The sequence below is a fragment of the Macrobrachium nipponense genome, chromosome 5 (assembly GCF_015104395.2).
Source record: "Macrobrachium nipponense isolate FS-2020 chromosome 5, ASM1510439v2, whole genome shotgun sequence".
NCBI classification, from domain to species: domain Eukaryota; kingdom Metazoa; phylum Arthropoda; class Malacostraca; order Decapoda; family Palaemonidae; genus Macrobrachium; species Macrobrachium nipponense.
In genome coordinates, this window is record NC_061107.1 from 81,232,216 (window position 1) to 81,252,215 (window position 20,000).

The window sequence follows — 20,000 nt, forward strand, 5'->3', positions numbered from 1 at the left end:
GAATTCATCATTGTATTTCAGTCATTTTTCTTTAATTATGTTAACAATGTGAAGAGCATTTTTCTATTTGTCAAAATAAAATTCAGACTTTTGATGTCGATCAACTATTCCTTAATTTCTTCAAAGTTCACCACCTGACATTCCAGCAAGATTCCCTCGAGGAGCATCGTTGAGGGAAAACCCCTTTGTCATGAGCATTTCCATTGTTTCTGTCAGCCTGTGATTTTGTTAATCAAAGTCGTCCTTCGCTGGTTTCCTCGTCGCCAGTGTTGCCAGTTTCTCTGATTTTTTAATATTTATGACATTGCTTCACATACAAATTTAGTAATAGTTAGCAGTACGATTTCAGCTTACTGTATCGTAATGTTCGGCATCCGCGATGTGTCGTTGCCATCTTTTGCCAACTTTATAGCAATGACAAAATCACAGAATCATTTCTTATGACAGAATCACAGAATCATTTCGTAACCCTAAATATCATGCGTTATAAAAAGAATATATTTTGTAACAAAATCTTCCTCTTATACCAGTACTTCCAGCTATATTATAATAATATTGACGCTCGGTTCCCAAGTCAGTGGGTTCTATATTTTGGTAGATTTGCGTCATCGTATTACAGGCCCAGTCTGGGGATAGTGCCGTTAGTATACCTTACGCGGTCTACAGGAGGCATTACTTAAGGTTCATTGAAACGTCCCTTCGGTCCCTTGCTACAACACCTTGCATTCATTCTACTTTACTTGTATCTCCGTTTATATTATCTTCCGTCCACCTTTCCACCTTCTCCAAACAACAGTGTCATGGTGCAACTGCGAGGTTTCCCTCCGGTTACGCCTTTTAAACCTTTATAGTCTCAGCTTCCCTTCCGGAGCTGAATGACCTCATAGGTCCCAGCGCTTGGCCTTTGGACTAAATTCTGCATTCCATTTCATTCCATCGTATTACAAGGTCATTCTATAACGCTAAGTTGGGGTAGGTTAATTCCCTGCTCTGCCAACGAGAAATCAGAGGAATTTATTTCTGGTGATGGAAATTCATATCTCGATGTGGTTCGGATCCGACAATAAGCTGTAGGTCCCGTTGCTAAGTAACCAATTGGTTCGTAGCCACGTAAAAAATATCTAATCATTCGGGGCAACCTTAGTAGAGTTGTTAAACAGCTCAGTGGTCTGGTAAAACTAAGAAATGAGTCAATTACTGTAAAGACATCTGGGAGAGGGGGAGGAACAAGGGAGAGTTTCCGAAAAGTAGATTATCTTTGCAAGAGTAAAATATTCAGGAATATATCTCTTCGTTACTCTTAGACGAAATGCCTTTGGCTATGTATAGATGGAAACCATACCGAAAGGAGACAGTAATAAAGTGTTTGTACTAACTTTTCTTGGGAACATCACTATGACAGCTATCGTACGATTACACTTCCGGACTAAGTTACTATAAGTCAGAGCTTTAGGAGCTGGCTACGGACAATTTTTAATGCGGCAATTCATCTAGCGAACGCAACTCAATATTCGACGTTAGCGCTTGATAGCCAGCGGTAGACTATATAATAGCCAACGCCAAAAAAATAACTTAACATTTTCCAACTTCCTACAAGATAATCCGTAGAAGTAAACGTACGTAGATACAGTTATCCTGTGCCGCTACTGTATCCAGTTCGTATTTAATTTCGCCGTACTGTTGGTGACCTGTTTATAATCTCCTGCAAAATCAGGCAATAAATCATCCAACGAATATTTTAGCACTTCCATTTAAAAATCATATAAAAAATATTGCGTATTGGACTTACATTTACAAACGGAAAACTACACTGTACTGTATACAGACAAAATGTGTGTGTGTGTGTGTGTGAGAGAGAGAGAGAGGAGAGAGAGAGAGAGAGAGAGAGAGAGACTGAACTAACCATTAGCGTGGTGTGCGTGTAGGGGATGTGACGTCGGCGCAAATGTGCTGCTGGTTGGGCAGGAAGGTGCCGGGTAGCCACGGGCACAGTTAGCCATTGCTGGGCACCGCTTCCTCACGACATTACACCTGCAAGAGAGAGACAAGTCTCGAGTGAATTTTATGAAACAGGTCTTTTTAAAAGGGAGAGAGAAAGAGAAGTTTCAAGCGAATTTTATGAAACTTTTTTTTGAGAGAGAGAGAGAGAGAGAGAGAGAGAGAGAGAGAGAGAGAGAGAGAGAGATTATTATGTATTCTATAGAGAGAAATAGATAAACTAATACTCTAGGAAGACGAAGATTTTAAAATGAACCAGTTAGAATGTTCGAGGTCAAGGTCAGAGAACACAGCATTTCCTGCAGCAATTTATTCTATGAGTTGTTACCATTTCCAACGCATCCACAGCGGAGATCTATAGAACGCAATGTATACAGACTTGTCTTTACAACTCAAATCCGAAATGGTTACTAATCAGGTCACATCAGTGAAGCGAATTTATGAAAGAAATCAGTTTTGTTTAAGTGATTGCTGACATCTTGCAGAGTCCGGTACCTCTGTCGAGTCTGCGGCACAATAGAGATCTGAGGGATGTGCTTGGAATAATAACATCACAGAACGATATCAAACACAGTCTCGCCATTGCGATCTGCAGCGTCAAAGGAGAAAAGAGCCAATCAGGTTCCACATGTCGGTAGTTCCTCGTTGGACGGCTGGTTTTCTCGCTCGCCTACCAATCTGGTGGTCCGAAGATCGATTCTCGGCTCTGCCAACGTGGAATCAGAGGAATTTATTTCTGGTGATAGAAATTAATTTTTCGATATAATAAGGTTCGGATTCCACAATAAACTGTAGGTCCCGTTGCTAGGTAACTAATTGGTTCCTAGCCACGTAAAAATATCATGTCGGTGTCAGTGATGAATTTCTTGACAGCACTGGGGTCACCTCTTTCGCTAAAAGAGCAATTTATCAGGGCTGCCCACGGAGGTGAGTGACGTCACTAAACCAGACTATCAAGTCTCATCATTGATGTCAACCTAATCTGCCCAAGGAGACCAGTGATGCTCTAAATGAACAACTTATCATTCCTAGTGTCAATGACTTTAGGACAAGGACAATCACTAATACGTTTGCATTTTTGGTTGAATAAAAAAAAGGAATGAAATAGATTAGCAATGTCGGACGAGGACAAAGACGTTTTTGGTCTTAAAATTTGTAATTATTTCTTAACCTACGGTGAAAAGGAGTCACTTTACGTCTATTTCAGAGTGACAAAGTCATGCGTCGTTGTATAAGATGGAGTGAAAGAATTCGCATATCATGTTTGCGAATTAAGTATTAACTAGGATTAACAGGTGTGTTGCAGTGAATTGATATTTGAAATTTTTACCATCGGCATTCTTGGGGGTCTGTATATATTGATCTATAATTTTTTTTCATTTATTTATCGAGGGTTCTTATATAAATTCCTTTTCAACCGTAAACATATTATTCACTCAGAGGTGAAGAAAATTCTAATGTTCTCATTCGATTGAAGAGTAATTCCTGATTATTCACGTATCGCATTTTCCCCAATAATTTAATGAATTATTTGCTCAAGAAAGATGGTACTCCTAGCAAAAAAAAAAAAAAAAAAAAAAAAAAAAAAGGTGATTTTTTGGGATTATTTTGGCTAAGAAACACAGAAGGTTCATCTTCATATTTTTTTTCCAATTGGCCAGTAATCATGAATACATTAACATGGACGTAAATTATCATTGACAAAGTTTTGATATTACGACCTTCCTGCTAACACGATATCAGTATCATAATTTTTAATATTAGCTTAGATATGGCTCTCGTTAACTGTGGTAAATGATCAGTAATTATAAATGTAACTTTTTAACATACCATTCAATGAGCAGCCTTCTAGTTTAATGGTTACCCTACTAGTGCCTCAGTGGCGTGGTCGGTATGGTGTTAACGTACCACCTCGGTGGCCGCGAGTTCGATTCTCGGACATTCCAGTGAGGTGTGTGAGTTTTGTATTTCTGGTGATAAAAGTTCACTCTCGAAGTGGTTCGGAAGTCACGTAATGCCGTTGGCCCCGTTGGTGAATAACCACTGGTTCCATGCAACGTAAAAACACCATACTAACAATAATGGTTACCCTAGAGTCACTGTAAATTAACGTTATATTCCTAAATAATTATATACTTTCTCTTCCTTGCTTTATATTTCTAAATGATTTTATGCTATCTCATCCTTTCCTTTGACCTAAATCTTACGTTGTTAAATATTACTCAAAGAAAAACTCTGGTCAGGAGTTTTGTGTTGCTCCACTGAGCGACAAGTTTCCCCAAATATAGTAAAAGTGTGTCCAGCAGTCGATAAAACTTTGTAAATAAAATATGAAGTCATGACAACATTGGAGTTGCTTGTGTCCCCGTAGGCTAAGGACTTCTTAGATTCATCTTCAGTGTTCTTTATCTTTTGCTTGTGCTTGTGCAATACAAGAAACAATCACTCGAGAACGGAATATCATTTTTTAATGGAAGGTTGGGTACTTGGGAGATTTTAACGAGTTGAATTTCATGTTCGTTATCGTAATGGCTCACTCAGTCCTGTTTGATCTACTTTTGAATTTTCAAGCCTTCACATTCACGGACATCACCAACACGCCAGTCAACCGGTTTGAACAGTCAGTTGGACCATTCCAGAAATTAGAACTCGTTGCCTTTCTCTGTGTTCCCTGAACTCTTTCAAGATATTATTGGTGAAGGGAAGACCACTGATCAGTTACTGTACATTTCCTTAAATTGTTATATATTCATTATATCGTGTAATTGCCTAATTTGTTACAGACATTTCCAACAGCCTCTGCCTTTTCTCCACTAAAAATAAAAAGGAAAAAGTTAAAAAAAAACTGATGGCAGACGGCTGAACCCGAGCCATTTTCTTTGCGAACGTGGAGAGAGAGAGAGAGAGAGAGAGAGAAGAGAGAGAGAGAGAGAGAGAGAATAACGTCAAACCGAAGGATCTCAGAAATGTCAGCAGAGTAAACATCAGTCATTATATCATCTGCGTCTAAGCGAACTCGGGTTACCATTGGCCGAAGACACGAAAGTAGGACAGGATGCACGCGAAAGTTGCCTCAAAACCTTGATGACGCAATAGCAGCAGAGACAATAATTATCTGAAGTAAGAAGACGGGAACTGGGACATACCGTACGTACGTACAGACATACACATGAAGATCTTTTGAAATGATCTCAGTGGCAAGAGAGAGCGTTATTGATGGATTCGCCAACAACATTGCATTGTTAGGTGAAATGTCTTAATGGAATACGTGATACGTGAACACGTTCTCTTCCAAATGAATCTATAACATCAAAAGCGATATATATATATATATATATATATATATATATAGATATATATATATATATATACATACATACATATATATATATATATATAATATATATATATTTATATAAATCTCTGTGTATACTTTTATATAAAATCTATATAAAACCACAGAAATTAACAACTACGTAGGACTCTCTCTCTCTCTCTCTCTCTCTCTCTCTCTCTCTCTCTCTCTCAGACAAAGAGTTCTCCCACCCCCACCAATCGTATGACTCCCACTCATCCAGTCTCCCCCTCTATCCTCCTCTCACACCCTCCCCCCCCTACCTACCTATTTCACCATCAATAGTGTCACTCTATAAGAAAAATAATGCCTGGTTTCTCATTCTTTCTATCAACTCTTGTTGTTGGATTACCTTTTCCTTCTTTTAGTTTTCTATTCCTTTTTACGAAAAGGGAGGAAGAAAGGTAGGAGTACTTGATGGAATGAAAAGAAGGAAATGGTAAAATAGGAATACATAATTCACTTTCTTGCTCTTCCGACATTCTCTCAATGTAAAAGTTTACACGAGAAATACCTGAATCTCTCTCTCTCTCTCTCTCTCTCTCTCTCTCTCTCTCTCTCTCTCTCTCTCTCTGTGGTTTTTGCGTTAGGAGAGAATGTTTTGCAAGAATGAATTATAGCGTCCTTGTGCTGCCAAGTAACTTTCACCCTAATATATAGTATTTGTAAAGCTTACATCGTAGTTTGATGAAAGCATTGGCGATCGATGTCAGGAAAACACACACGTACATATGTACGTATATATATTATATATGTGTGTATGTATGTATATATGTATGTGCGCATGCGTGGGTGTGTGTACGTATATTTGTATGCATCAATTTCATATGTATATATATATAGTAGATATATATATATATGTATATATATATATATATATACATTATATATATGTATATAGATATATATAATATATATATACATATATATATATATATACGTATATCCATATACATATATCTATATTTATATATATTCTATATAGTATATATATATATATATATACCTTTATATTTATATAGTATTTATACATATACATATATATTTATATATACATATGTGTGTTATGATGAAGCAGTAAGGGAAGGCTCGATTGACAGAAAAAAATTCACTGCCATATACATTTATTGCTGAGTCGGGTATGAATCTAATTGCAGAGAGAGCTTCTAAGTACATTAATCTGAATGACAGTTTATCGTTGCATCAGTTTTCTCTCTCTGAGTTTCTCATCTCCGAAGTGCTCTTTTTTTTCAGTTCTACCAACCCTTTACATGAAATGAGACGTAATAAGTATGACAGAAGTTTTAGAGACGTGTTTTTCTCTTCTTCTTCTTCTTCTTCTTCTTCTTCTTATTATTATTATTATTTTATTATTATTATTACCATTATATTATTATTATTATTATTATTATTTTATTATTATTATTATTATTATTATTATTATTATTTAAAGAATACTCATAATCACCGGAGTCAATAAAATTGGAAAAGCAAATCCACAATAATCTGTTTGATTTTGTTATTTAGGTAACAAAATCAAACAGACATAATATTGTGGCTTTACTTTTCCATTATTATTATTATTATTATTATTATTATTATTTATTTTATTATTATTATTATTATTATTATTATTATTATTAAAAGTAATTGCTGCCTCATATGAATTAATTTTATAAAGGTTTCGCTGTATTTTCCTAGTTATTGTTTTCTCATTGCTGCCTAAACTGGTGAGCAACGCACCGAAGGTTGGCATGTCTCAAATAGGTTAATTATCAATGTCGATTCTGATTTGATTAAAATACCTGAGGTGGTAGTCAAATTTTCATGGTATATCCCGTAGAGTTTATCAAGGCTACCGTGCAATTCTAATCCTTTCGTAGAGCCGCGACCTTTCGTCTGGAACTTCAGACATCCTCTTAGGAGGAGGTAGGTGATGGACTGAAGCAAGAGGGTGAGTCTGTTTGCTTTATTATTATTATTATTATTATTATTATTATTATTATTATTATTATTATTATTATTATTATTATTATTATTATTATTATTATTATTATTATTATTATTATTCAGAAGTTGAACCTTATTCATGAGGAACAAGCTCACCGGGCTATTTTGACTTGAAAATTATAACTTCCATACAATAATGATGTATATTAGAAAGAAGTAGCAGAAGTTCAGTGAAATGCAGAAAGAATGGATTACTTATTCAAAAAATAAAAAAAAATAAATGAACAAATAAATAAATAAATGAAAATTTAAGCAAATTATTGAAATGCAAACAGAATTGTATCTGGGCAGTTAGTTACGTAATGCCCAAGAAAAACAAACAAACCTGAAACAGAAAAAAAATCATCCTGCCAAAATGCTGTTCACTTAATTAACTGTCAGTTTATAGTGTCACTTTGTTATCAATGTCAAACTGAGGCAGGAAACATGCCTATCGTGGAACACGAATCTCCTCTTGCTTTCATAACGAATACTGGATGTCAGTCAAATTGTGTTACTTGACATATATATTGGTTTCTCTTGCAATTTGCCCATACCTGTGATACACTTGGGGGAGTATTTAGTCCCAGTAATTGTGGGCAAATATACCAGAGTACATTAGTTTCGTTGCTTCAGTCTCGTGTCTGAGACTTTGCTTGATGGATACGAACAGAGTTGCATTTTGCATTCATCACTCAGAACCCTTTTTTCTTCTTTTTCAACGGTGTATAAATCAGTGTATTAAGAGATAGAACTTCTTTTTACCGGATTATCATGATAAAGGTCATTTTCTTTGCATAACCTCTTTTTATGGCTACTTTTAAGTTTTAAAATACACCATGAGTGGAAAAAGAAATCTTTTGCCTTGAATGATGCGTTAATTCCACAAAATCGGCATGCTTACTCCATCTCTTTGTCTTTTCTTTAGGGGATGCATTTTAGGGGCGATGAGTAGGAACAGTGCTATGGATAGAGGTGAACCAAGCTGCTTTAATTATATGCAGTAGCTTATTATAGAGTATATTAAGTTGTATTACAAGACAAGAACTGTTGACACTTCTGGCAAGAAGAGAGTGCGATAGCTCCGTAGGTCTTGATACATCTTAATAAAAGTCCAATGGCAAATATCTTAACGTTTGTTGTCACGTTTTCAAGTGCGACTTAATTTTGTTTCTGTTTAAAACTCGAGGTCCTGAAAGTCGGTCTAAAGAAGAATTCTTCATTCCAGGGCTCGATTCGACGAGCGTACCTCCATCTCCTGCCACAGAACTACACAGGGGGGAAGTTATAGCTGGATGTGAGTACCACGAAAGTTATTTGCAAAAGTATTTTTAGTTAATATTTTAACTTTTACATGGGGGTGTATCACGTGTAACATACTTCATCACGATTCATAATATTTGACCATATCTTGTATCACCGACTCCAAACTTTATTTTTGACATCGCTTGAAATGATATATATCATCGGATGTTGCAGTTAAGTTCGGTATTGTTTAGTCTTAGATCTTCAGAAGCGATAGTATTTGCATCTGTCCTTCGATTTGTTTATACCATGATTACCAATACTAGCAAACAGGTATATAGAAATTATGTATGAAAATTCGCAAACTAAGTCTACGGGCAGAACCAGCTCAGTTTCAGGGAATCCCTTCTCACCCCCACCCCCTTCGGAGGGTGGGGGAGGTAGGATGAAAACCCATTATAAACCGTTTTAGGGGTCCCCACTATAACCCTCTAAGTTTCATGCCCATCTGACCAGCCATTTGGCCATGATTGAATGACAGACGGACGGACAGACATTACGTCCACTATAGTAAGCTTGTTCTTTTGGCGGGATGTGACCAGCACCCCTTGAGCTTTGTTGTGGGAAAAGTGATCGAAGCCAGTTTTTAGTATTCTGTTAAAGAAAACTAATGAGATGACTTTGTCTGTCAGTCAGCAGTGTTTCTGTCCGTCCTCATATCTTAAAAACTACTGAGGCTAGGTGGCTGCAAATTGTGATGTTGATCATCCCCCCTCCAATCATCAAACATATGAAATTTCAGCCTTCTAGCCTTACTAGTTTTTATTTTATATTTTTATTTAAGGTTAAACCTAGCCATGATCGTGCTTCTAGCACCACTATACGTGCCAACAACAGGGCCACCACCGGGTCGTGGTTAAATGTTTCATTGGCCGGGGCTGAGCGTTTCATGGGCTGTGGCTGAGAGTTTCATACAGCATTATGCGCTCTACAGAAAGCTCGATTTCACTGTCGCCTGTTGTGCCTAATCCCCTTTAATTATCGCGATTTTTTCATTCACGAGCACCAACATTCTGTTGAGAGGCGAAGAGGTATCAGTGATGGTACTTAACGTCTTTCACTCCTTCGAGCATAGAATCGTAACACCTTCCTATCAGCGTCGCAGACACTGATTTTCGTGAGTTGAAGATTTGCTCCACGGGCTCTATAAGGTGCCTTACATTGTCTGTTCTTTCTTGTGTTGCTATTCATGTTCATCAATCTGTAGATTCAGCTTTGCAAACTTTCTAATAGAAAAATAAAAGTCTCAGTGGCGTGGTCGGTATGGTGTTGGCGTACCACCTCAGTGGCCGCGAGTTCGATTCTCGGGCATCCCATTGAGGTGTGAGAGATGTGTATTTCTGGTGACAGAAATTCACTCTCGACGTAGTTCGGAAGTCACGTAAAGCCGTTGGTCCCATTGCTGAATAACCACTGGTTCCGTGCAACGTAAAAACACCATACAAACAAACAATTATTGTAGCTTAACGGACACTAACGCTTGAAACGTTTCTAGTTTCCTAACCCTATTTCTGATGTAACCAATGTACTACTTGAAGCCGGAAGAATCGTAATTAGCAATAAACGTAAGTCGACTTGAAGTCACTTGAGTCCTGCCTAAGTTAGGCGAACGTGTCTTTGATTGTCGACGCCAAATCACAATTCCAGAAAAGTGGAAAATTCCAGATCATTGTGTCAACCTCTTTTAACAATGAACGATACGAACAAACCGTGCAAAGAGTAGCTTCTGAAATGTGACTGATAATTGCTGAATGGAGTCCACTAACATAATCAACACTCTTTTTTATTTATAACATTTTATAAGCTATAGTTCATAATCTCGAGGTTCGTTGCATTTTAAGCTACCGTTGATTTCTTCTCATAGGTACGGGAGTATTTTATCAGTCCGCTTTATGTAACTTCTTAATCCAAATGTCTTGCAAAATATACCTTGCCACTTTATAGACAGACCCCTTAACGCAGTAGAAAATACATTTTATTACCAGATGAAGTGTGATGAATATCACATCCCATTCATAATGACGGACCTATAGTAATCAGAGAGCTAATCCCTTTGATGCATTTACCCTGCTTTTATCTTTATGATTAAAAAACCTCATTTCATTTGTAAGATATTAATGATGCCATTTTTTGCGTTGCGATAAACCCACGACTTTTAAACATTAAACAAGTCAGTTCATTTATACGAAAATAATTCTTGAAGATTCTCCAAATATCAGATGCTGTTCGTGCTTCATTGCTTTATTTCCTCCACGTAATGTCAACACATCTCCTGTGGTGTGAAGAATGAACCTCGTTATAAAGAATCCTCCCATCTCAAAATAATAATAATAATAATAATAATTTGTTTTAAATTGTCTTAAGGCCACGAGTTACGCTTGGAACATCAACAGGTATCCATCTGAGGAAAGACACTGTAGAGAAATACCCTGAAAACTAAGGTCCCGTTGAGGAAGGGGCTGTAGAAAGCGGGGAGGGGCGCTGTGATCTACATCACAGGGTGCCTATTGCAGTGCTCTGTAATCGCTACTCACTTAACTTTCCAAACTCCTTCAACTTTACCTGATTCCACGTTTCACCTCGCTGGAAAATTCATTCATTGTTAAATTATCGGCTCCTGTTCTCTCCAGAATGTACTACGTTTCAGTGCGCTTCCAAGAATGAATCTATATGAGTATTTCATAACTGGTGTGTCTTTCACGATAGAAGTAGTACATGTAAACTCACGAATGTCATTTACAACCGCGGTCTATCGTAAATATTAGTCCCCAAGTTTTTAGTTTTAGTCTTCTTCTCCTTCAAAACAGCAGTCCGGACTAATTCAGTGGCGGCCGCGACTGCTATTCTGGGCGACTCAACCCTGACATTCACATTTAAGCCAAGGTCCTTTTCAGTCCAATCTGCGTCATCTCTCGGTAACAGAGTAAACATCATTTCGTGGTTATTTTCTTATCAATTCATTCGTGGCATTCAGGCGTGTAGCAATTCTCTCTTCCCCTCCTTGTATTTTGCAATTAATTATCACGCATATGAGTGTCAATATTCCTACAGGTAAATAACATTGACGAATACATGAAGAAATGTTGATTAACCACTGTGCTAATTTCAGAGTGAAAATGAAGAACCTCAAGACGGTTTCATATTGAGTGTTTTAAGATGATGAATTATCATCAGTATTTTTCTAAAGAAAGAGGTCTTGTTGTGACTGAAATTCTTATTAAACGCATTTATCTCCATCCGTTTTGACAAGAGAGAATGTGAAAAACCTTATGAAAATCTAAATGGAAATTTAAATGAGTCATGATGTTAGAATACGCGTGCATGATTTGAACGCCTGTACGAGTGTCGCCCGAACATCCTCGTGATCATGTGTACAAATTAAAGTCCTCCTTAACATACTCATTTCAAGTTGCACATGCACCAAATAAGCCTTCGTGCGCAAACGAAATGTAGAGGAGATAATGCTCCCTCGTTCAACTATTGATGGAGGAATAAGATGCAAATGTAATTCCCAGGTGATCCTCTTTACCTGCCAAAAGGCAGTTAATTAGGGATGCGGCTCCTTGTTTGAGTGTCACCTGTCGAGATTAATTCTCCGCTCCTGACTCACTGGATGGCCTGGCTTAGATGAGTTACCTGCCTGTGTTTGACCTTGAATCTCAAATTAGGCATTAGGGTTTTACATATAGCTATTTGTATTAGTCTTCTCACGTTGGCCAAGAGCCACAAGTTGTATGAGAAGTGTGTGTGTATATTGCACATTCACACACACACACAGAGTAAAAAATTACTCTAATATAATATTAGTTACAATCAACAGCTTTTGTGTGTGGAAATATGGTCTGGAAGGCCACCGATTAGTGACAATACCTCAGGAAAATTTTAACAGCTTATAATTCAGAACCCGAAAAAAGCCAATAAGTCTAACATCATTCTTATCTGTTTCTCAAGGGGACTGCAAATGACCTTTGTCCCAGTCTCTCTCTCTCTCTCTCTCTCTCTCTCTCTCTCTCTCTACACACACACACAAACGTTTATCATTCGCATTGGAATCACACGTATATTATACAGCCTTTTAAGGACAAGGGTGGCTGCTTTAATTCCACCTGGTGTCCCCAAGGGAGCTGTTTTCTCCCCAAACCTTTTCTCTCTTTATGTCAGTAACCTCCTTGAATTCTTCCCGCTTTCTTTCCTCGTTCTCGTTCATATGGTGATCATTTGACGTCCTAAAATCGTCCTCCTCTCATTCTCAAAGGGTTTCGGATTTTGTCCTGTTTCTCGACTTAGTTCGATGATGTTCATGTACTATTCCTTGGTAGTAGTTCCAAAGCTTTGAAGTGGTGGAGAAAAGGTCCTTTTAACGCCAGTGGAAGAGATAGATCTCCCTCTTGTAAGGTGGAGGTTTATAGTAACAAGGAAAACAGAAGCAGTAAGAAAATTCGAGCACTTAAGGAAAAGATAGGAAAGCAGTCTGTAGAAAAAGAAGTTAGAGAACTGCTGATTCTCGCAGACTTGAAGACTTTTTGGTCCAGTTATGACAAGTCTGTCTGCGTTCTTGCCATTGTCCCAATATTGAGACAGATTATAATTATATATATATATTATATATATATAATATATATATATATATATATATATATATATATATATATATATAATCAAGAATGAATGATTTTGATTATTTTTATAAACCCAGATATATGGATTTAGTAGTAGGATGAAGCATGTTTATGAAATATTTGTCTTTGTTTTTATGCAACATTGTAAAGTACAATAGGTTTTATGCAACATTGTACAATACAAAATGTTTTATGCAACATTGTACAGTACAAAAGGTTTTATGCAACATTGTACAGTACAAAAGGTTTTATGCAATATTGTGGAGTACAAGAGGTGTTATGCAACATTGTACAGTACAAAAGTGTTTATGCAACATTGTACTGTACAGGTGTTATGCAACATTGTGCAGTTTTATGCAAAATTGTACAGTACAAGAGGCTTTATGCGACTTTGTACAGTACAAGAGGTTTTATGGAACATTGTAAAATACAAAATTCTTTAAATTTCAGATCGATTCTGGAGACAGGAGATATTTATGCAAATGATGATTGTTGTTCAGTATTTACTGACATTTTCTTCATCTCTCCATAGGGGCTTAGTGGACTATAGGCATTACTTAAGGTTCTTTGCGGCGTCCCTTCGACCCCTCGCTGCAACCCCTTCCATTTTTGTACTGTACCTTCGTACATTTTACTTTTCTTTCGTTTTACTTTCCTCTCTCTCCTGACAATTGTTTCATAGAACAAACGCGAAGTTTACCTCGCGTTTCACCTTTTAATCATTCATTACTCTCAATTTCTCTTTCGGCGCTGAATGACCTCACAGGTTCCAGCGCTTCGCCTCTGGCCTAGATTTTATATTCAATCCTTTTCTTCGTCTGTCTGTCTGCTTCATACGTGAAGCCATCTTTCGCGCTATAATCACAACCTACACATAAGTACACATAAACACTTGTCAGTTTTTAGTGATATACTACATTCATTACTTACAAACGTATTCCTCGTAGGGGGGTAGTGCCGTCAGTGCACCTCATTCGATGCAATGTGGGCATTACCTAAGGTTCTTTGCAACGTCCCTTCGGCCCCTTGCTGCAACTACTTTTATTCCTTTTACTGTAAGTCCGTTCATATTCTCTTTCCTCCATCTTACTGTCCCCCCTCTCCTAACAATTGTTTCATAGTGCAACTGCTTTGAGGTTTTCCTCCTGTTACACCTTTCAAACCTTTTACCACCGATTTCCGTTTCAGCGCTGAATGGCCTTAGTTTCCCAAGTGCTTGGCATTATGCCAAAAATCTGTATAGATCTATGTAGATTACAAACGTATTATGACGTGATTGTAAGAAATTTGATGTTTAAGAATAACAAAGTATTATGCGATAATCGTATCTTCTTACGAGCATTTTTCTGCGCGCAATTTTGCTGTTAATGTCTTTTGCTCGAGATTCCTAGAATTCCTAAAATTCCCCGTGTCGGATCCAAGTTCATTGATTGGAACATAAGAATGTATTATGGATAACTTGCCAATAACTCAAGACATGGTTGCCATTGGACTTTTCTTAGCGTCCGTTTTGGAAGTTTGAATTATCACTTGCAGAAGCGTCGTCGTCCCTAAACTATAAAAGTGCAATTTAAATCAGAGGGTTTTCTTTTATCTACCTTTACTATGCATTATAAACAAGAAACTGGAGTGTGAAGGCCGTCACGCTGAAATTTCGTTCCCATAACGAAAAGATCGATCCTTTGTGGTGTAGTTAATTCGTCCAGATAGTTCGATAAGTTCCGTCAAGAATTTTATTTATAACGTATAACCTTGAAACTACTCAGAGAGAAGAGAAAATGTTACACGTGGAGACACTATAACGATAATTTTGATTTATGGCAAATTTATATCTCTAAGCCTCCTTGTGATATCGTCATACTCTAAGGTCTCAAACGCCATTTGGCGGTCAAGACCAATCAATCAATCAATAGGCCGAGCACACAAATGCAGATGCATTATAGATCTTCTCTTAGCGACCATGAATCGATCGTGAGTCCCCGTGACGCGGGATTGTGCTCTGAAAAATAGATAAAGTCCAGTGATGGGAATGAATCCCAGTGCTCCATTACGAATCTAATGCTTGTACTTAACTGTGCATGGGACGCGATGCAAGTGTGTATGTCTTTAAGCGGTGATAAGTTTTTTTCTTGTTCATACAGACATAGATTGATAAGGTGTTGCAACTCTTGGCAGTATGGCCATGAGGAGAAATGGGGTACTTGGTAACTCTTAGATTGGTTGCTTATATCCAATAACAACGTCGCCACTCATGTCAGTTCATTCTTGTTTAGATTTATTTCACTGTTCTATTTAACTTGGCTGATCGCAGTGATCTTATATTTAAGCTTCATAATTCAGTGGTCGCTGGTTACTTACAGTTCTTTTTAAATCCACCCACAAATCATTTGTAGTTATTGATAAATGTTTCAGGAGGTCAGACGTATTCCGTCAGATGTGATGGGACCGTTGCCGTATTACCTGTTCATCGTCACATTAAATGGATTCCAGTCCCGTTTAGGAATACCTGGATCCTTTCCTATGCACAAGAAAGTGAAGGAAGCTTGGGGAATCTAGTGAGAGACGCTGGCTTCTTAATAACCTCAAATTACTGGAGATAACAAAGGTTTTCAATGGGTGTAAGGGATTAGGCCATTAAGACGGGAAACTGTTCTTATCCTTTGACTGTCCGGCACTTAGTGGTCGATTGTCCCAGCCTTGGGGACCACCTGACAAGCTGAATCTTCTAGTGCCGAGGTGGGGAGGGTAACTATCTTCTTTCCACGGTCCTCGGAGAGGATGCTGCGTACAAAAAAAAAAAAAAAAAAAAAAAAAAAAAAGTGTACAGCTTTGTTGAGAACGCTTGTCTGCTTCGAAAGATATAATATGGCTATGATCCATTTAATATATATATATATCTATATATATATATATATTATATATATGTATATATATAGATATATATTATTATAATATAATATATATATAATATATATATTATATATATATATTATATATATATATATGTATAATTTCATGGATTTAAAAATGAAGGTATTTATAAAGTACATTAAGCCTAAATGAAGGTCCTGAAAATTTGTCCAGATTCCTGCATTATTTTTTTTCTTCAGACTGGAAAATATCGTCCCGGTGTTTATAATAATTACGAAACCAATCAGTCTGTCTTCCTAGTTACAGAATTCCGTTACGCATAAATGAGAATTAGAGTTCTGGACTTGATCAGTTACTGCGAAAATGTAAAAGGGCCTTTTCATTATTATTATTATTATTATTATTATTATTATTATTATTATTATTATTATTATTATTATATTATTATTATGATTGTTCAAAATATAAAGCCCTATTCATATGGAACAAGCCTAGAAGGAGCCACTCACTGGAAATTCAGGCTTCCAAAGATTGTGGTATTCCTGGTTTCCAAGTCGATTGTCAAATAACAGTAGTAATGCAAACGCTTTACAGAGATGATATTTGCATGTCTGCATAACCATTGAACTCTTCCCTAAGGTATAATTCTGTGATGCAAAAATAACAGTCGGAATCGTCTGGAAGTGAGAATCGTAATGATCTATACTGAACGAAATATCTGCTCTCGACATTCAGATTTGATCCCGTTGAGAACTGTCCGTTGTAAATGGAAGTGAATTCGGGATGTGATAATTGTACAGTATTCGTAGCTGAGCTTTGTTATAATTTATGTCGAATTAATTATTTTATCTTTCACGCGGCGCTTAAGCATTGATAGCAGTATGTCAGACCACAAAAAACGCGATACGTGTCGGTCAGATTTATCGAGAGAGAGAGAGAGAGAGAGAGAGAGAGAGAGAGAGAGAGAGAGAGAGAGGAAGGACGTCTGAAGCCAACCCTACGGATTGGATTATAAGCTAATGATGATGATAATGCTAATAATGATAACAGTAATAAGCAGTTATTGGAAGTTATAGCCAGAACTTGCACCGTTGGTAAGCGCAGACAGCGGCAAGTAATCAGGTAATATAGTATCGCTAACGACAACATTATTGAAAAAAATCATTATTTTAAATAACCAGTAACAAAGATCATCAGACTTAAAAAAGCCGTAGAGAGTAACTACTAATCAGGTTGCATATGCCAGGCGATAAAAAGAATGGACAAATAATAATTCATAATTAGTGGCATAACGAGCTTAGCTTCAAGTTACAAAAGGAGGGTTGGGTTTATCATATTTCAGACAACGCGACTCGTCAAGTTTAAAGTTTGCCGACGTTACATAAAAGTCTCTTTTGCCAACTACGTTCGACCAGCAAACACAGAAGGGGGGGGGGGCCATATAAAACTATATTTATGTCCACATTATAACCAGTTTCTTTAATGAGATGCCAGGGGTTTAAAAATTTTTAGACAGACGCTGCCATTGAGGTAGAGGGCTGTATAACTATTTTGTCCCCCTATGAAATAATTACATTGACTTTTTTTATTTTTTTTTTAATATAGGAGGGACAAGCTATTATGTAATTTAAGTGGCAACATCAATTTCTCTAGAAGCTGTGACAGTGAACATCTCATTCAACAAAAGCAAGTCAGTCAATCATTTATAACAAAGTAAACTAAATTCTTGACAACAAGTGACTAGGAGTGCCTCAGTGGCGTGATCGGTATGGGCTTCGCCTGCCACCTCGGTGGCCGCGAGTTTGATTCTCGGGTATTCCACTGAGGGGTTAGAGATGTGTATTTCTGGTGATAGAAGTTCATTCTCGACGTGGTTCGGAAGTCATGTAAAGCCGTTGGTCCCGTTGCTGAATAAGCACTGGTTCCATGCAACATAAAAACACCATACAAACAAACAAACAAATAAGTGACCAGAGGATTTTTTGCTGTATATATATATATATATATATATATATATATATATGTGTGTTGTGTGTGTGTGTGTGTGTATGTATATATATATATATATATATATATATATATATATATATATATACATATACACTATACACTATAGCAACAGCTAAAAGATGTAAAGCTGAATAACACAGTCCGACTGTTTCCCTGGGCAGTGCAGTCGATAGTGACTAAACTAAGCCATTTCTTGCGTCTCCAATTCATTCATTTTTCACGAGCGTCCTTCATCGCACATGACGGCTCCTCTCTAGAATTACACGGAAGAGAGGAGAGAAAATAACGAGAGAAATGAAAGGGTGGAAGGAGAGAAGGCAAGAAGGCAGAGCAGAGTAGAGAGATAATATTAACCTGGGAGAGAGAGAGAGAGAGTAGAGAGAGAGAGAGAGAGAGAGACTAGGAAGTAAAAGAAGGAAGCTTTTGAAGATGGGAGAAAAGACCTACATTGAAATTATAAAAAGAAATCGAAATGGACTGGATGAGAGAGAGAGAGAGAGAGAGACGAGGAAAGTAAAAGAGGAAGCTTTTGGATGGGAAGAAAAGACCTACATGAAATTATAAAGAAATGAATGGACTGGGAGAGAGAGAGAGAGAGAGAGAGAGAGAGAGAGAGAGCAAATAATGGTGGGAGGGGGAGGGGGAGAGGCGGTGGCGAAGGTGGAGAGGAGACGAGACTGGAGGGGTTGGAGGTGAAGAGGGAAGTAAAGACATTGTGTAGGCGTTAAAGAAAAGCCCAGGGGATGAAGCGGAAATATTTTTCTGCTGGTGAAATATTTTTCTGGTAGCGAGAAAAGTCAAAAGTCAACTTTTGTGTGGAGAAAGGGGGTGGATAGCACTGAGGAGAGAGAGAGAGAGAGAGAGAGAGAGAGAGAGAGAGAGAGAGAGCGAAAGCAATGGGGTTTGGGAGTGACTCCCCGCCCTCCACCTCCACCTCCACCTCCACCTCGCCAGCCATTACCGCCGCGGGCGTGTTGGTTTCTGGGTGAGTGATTGCTTATGTGGGCGGATGTGGAGGGCGAAATAGCGACCAAGCAAGAGTTTATTCTTTAACAGGGTATGTGGGCATCTAAGTAATTGTCTGCCGCAATGTGGGCATCTGAGATAATGTCTGCCGTCGGCCTAGAAGGAGAAATCAAGTTGATAATTAAATGCCCTAAGGAACTATGAAATACGTATGACTTTGGTTAAATGTGTGTTGGAGTATATGATCAGTAAAGTAAAAGTTATTTATCCACACGCCTGTTTATCTCTCTTTCTCGTTATAAGAAGGATTTTTATCTGTTTTCTTGTGTATCTGTCGACCTACATATCTGTATCTGGCTTTTCAAGTACCAAAAGAAGATCTGAAATCATAAAAAAATAATAAGGAGGCAATTCCTTCGCCATATAATTGAAAGGAAGAATAATCTGTATCCATTCATATATTCGTCAAACCAGCTGTTTAACTGAGTACAAGAGTAAGATATAAAAATGCGTTAATCTTCAGATATATTTAAGAATAATGAGAGGAAGCTATCTTGGTCTGGAAATTACTAGAAGACTGTCAATATTCCAGATGATTTTAGCATCGCCTACTCTTTTGTAATTTTACTCAGTAAAATAATCCATTATCATGGAAAACATGGACATTATAATTGGTGGAGATCATTATAAAAGAAGTTTGCATTGCAATAATGAGTTGCGAGACACTTCTCGGTTTCTGAGAAATAACTGCTGTGGTAAAAGTTGAAAAAGCGCTCTCACAGTTTTTAATGTCTCCATTTCTTATTTATTCATTGCAGTTGTTTCATATTAAGCAGCACAATTCTTCTTCGGAAGACGCTGGCATTTCCAGTAGGTAGGCGCTTATC

General features: G+C 37.4%; 1 protein-coding gene across 2 annotated transcripts in view; it reads right to left on the reverse strand.

Moving 5' to 3' along the window:
- The window catches only part of LOC135215459 (serine/arginine repetitive matrix protein 2-like), a 141,460-nt gene that overhangs the window by 55,131 nt on the left and 66,329 nt on the right, over positions 1–20,000 (reverse strand). For both annotated transcript variants that reach the window (XM_064250184.1, XM_064250183.1), the window contains exon 2: positions 1,904–2,031. The gene's annotated coding sequence lies outside the window, so the exon portion shown is untranslated. The remainder of the gene's footprint in view (positions 1–1,903; positions 2,032–20,000) is intronic.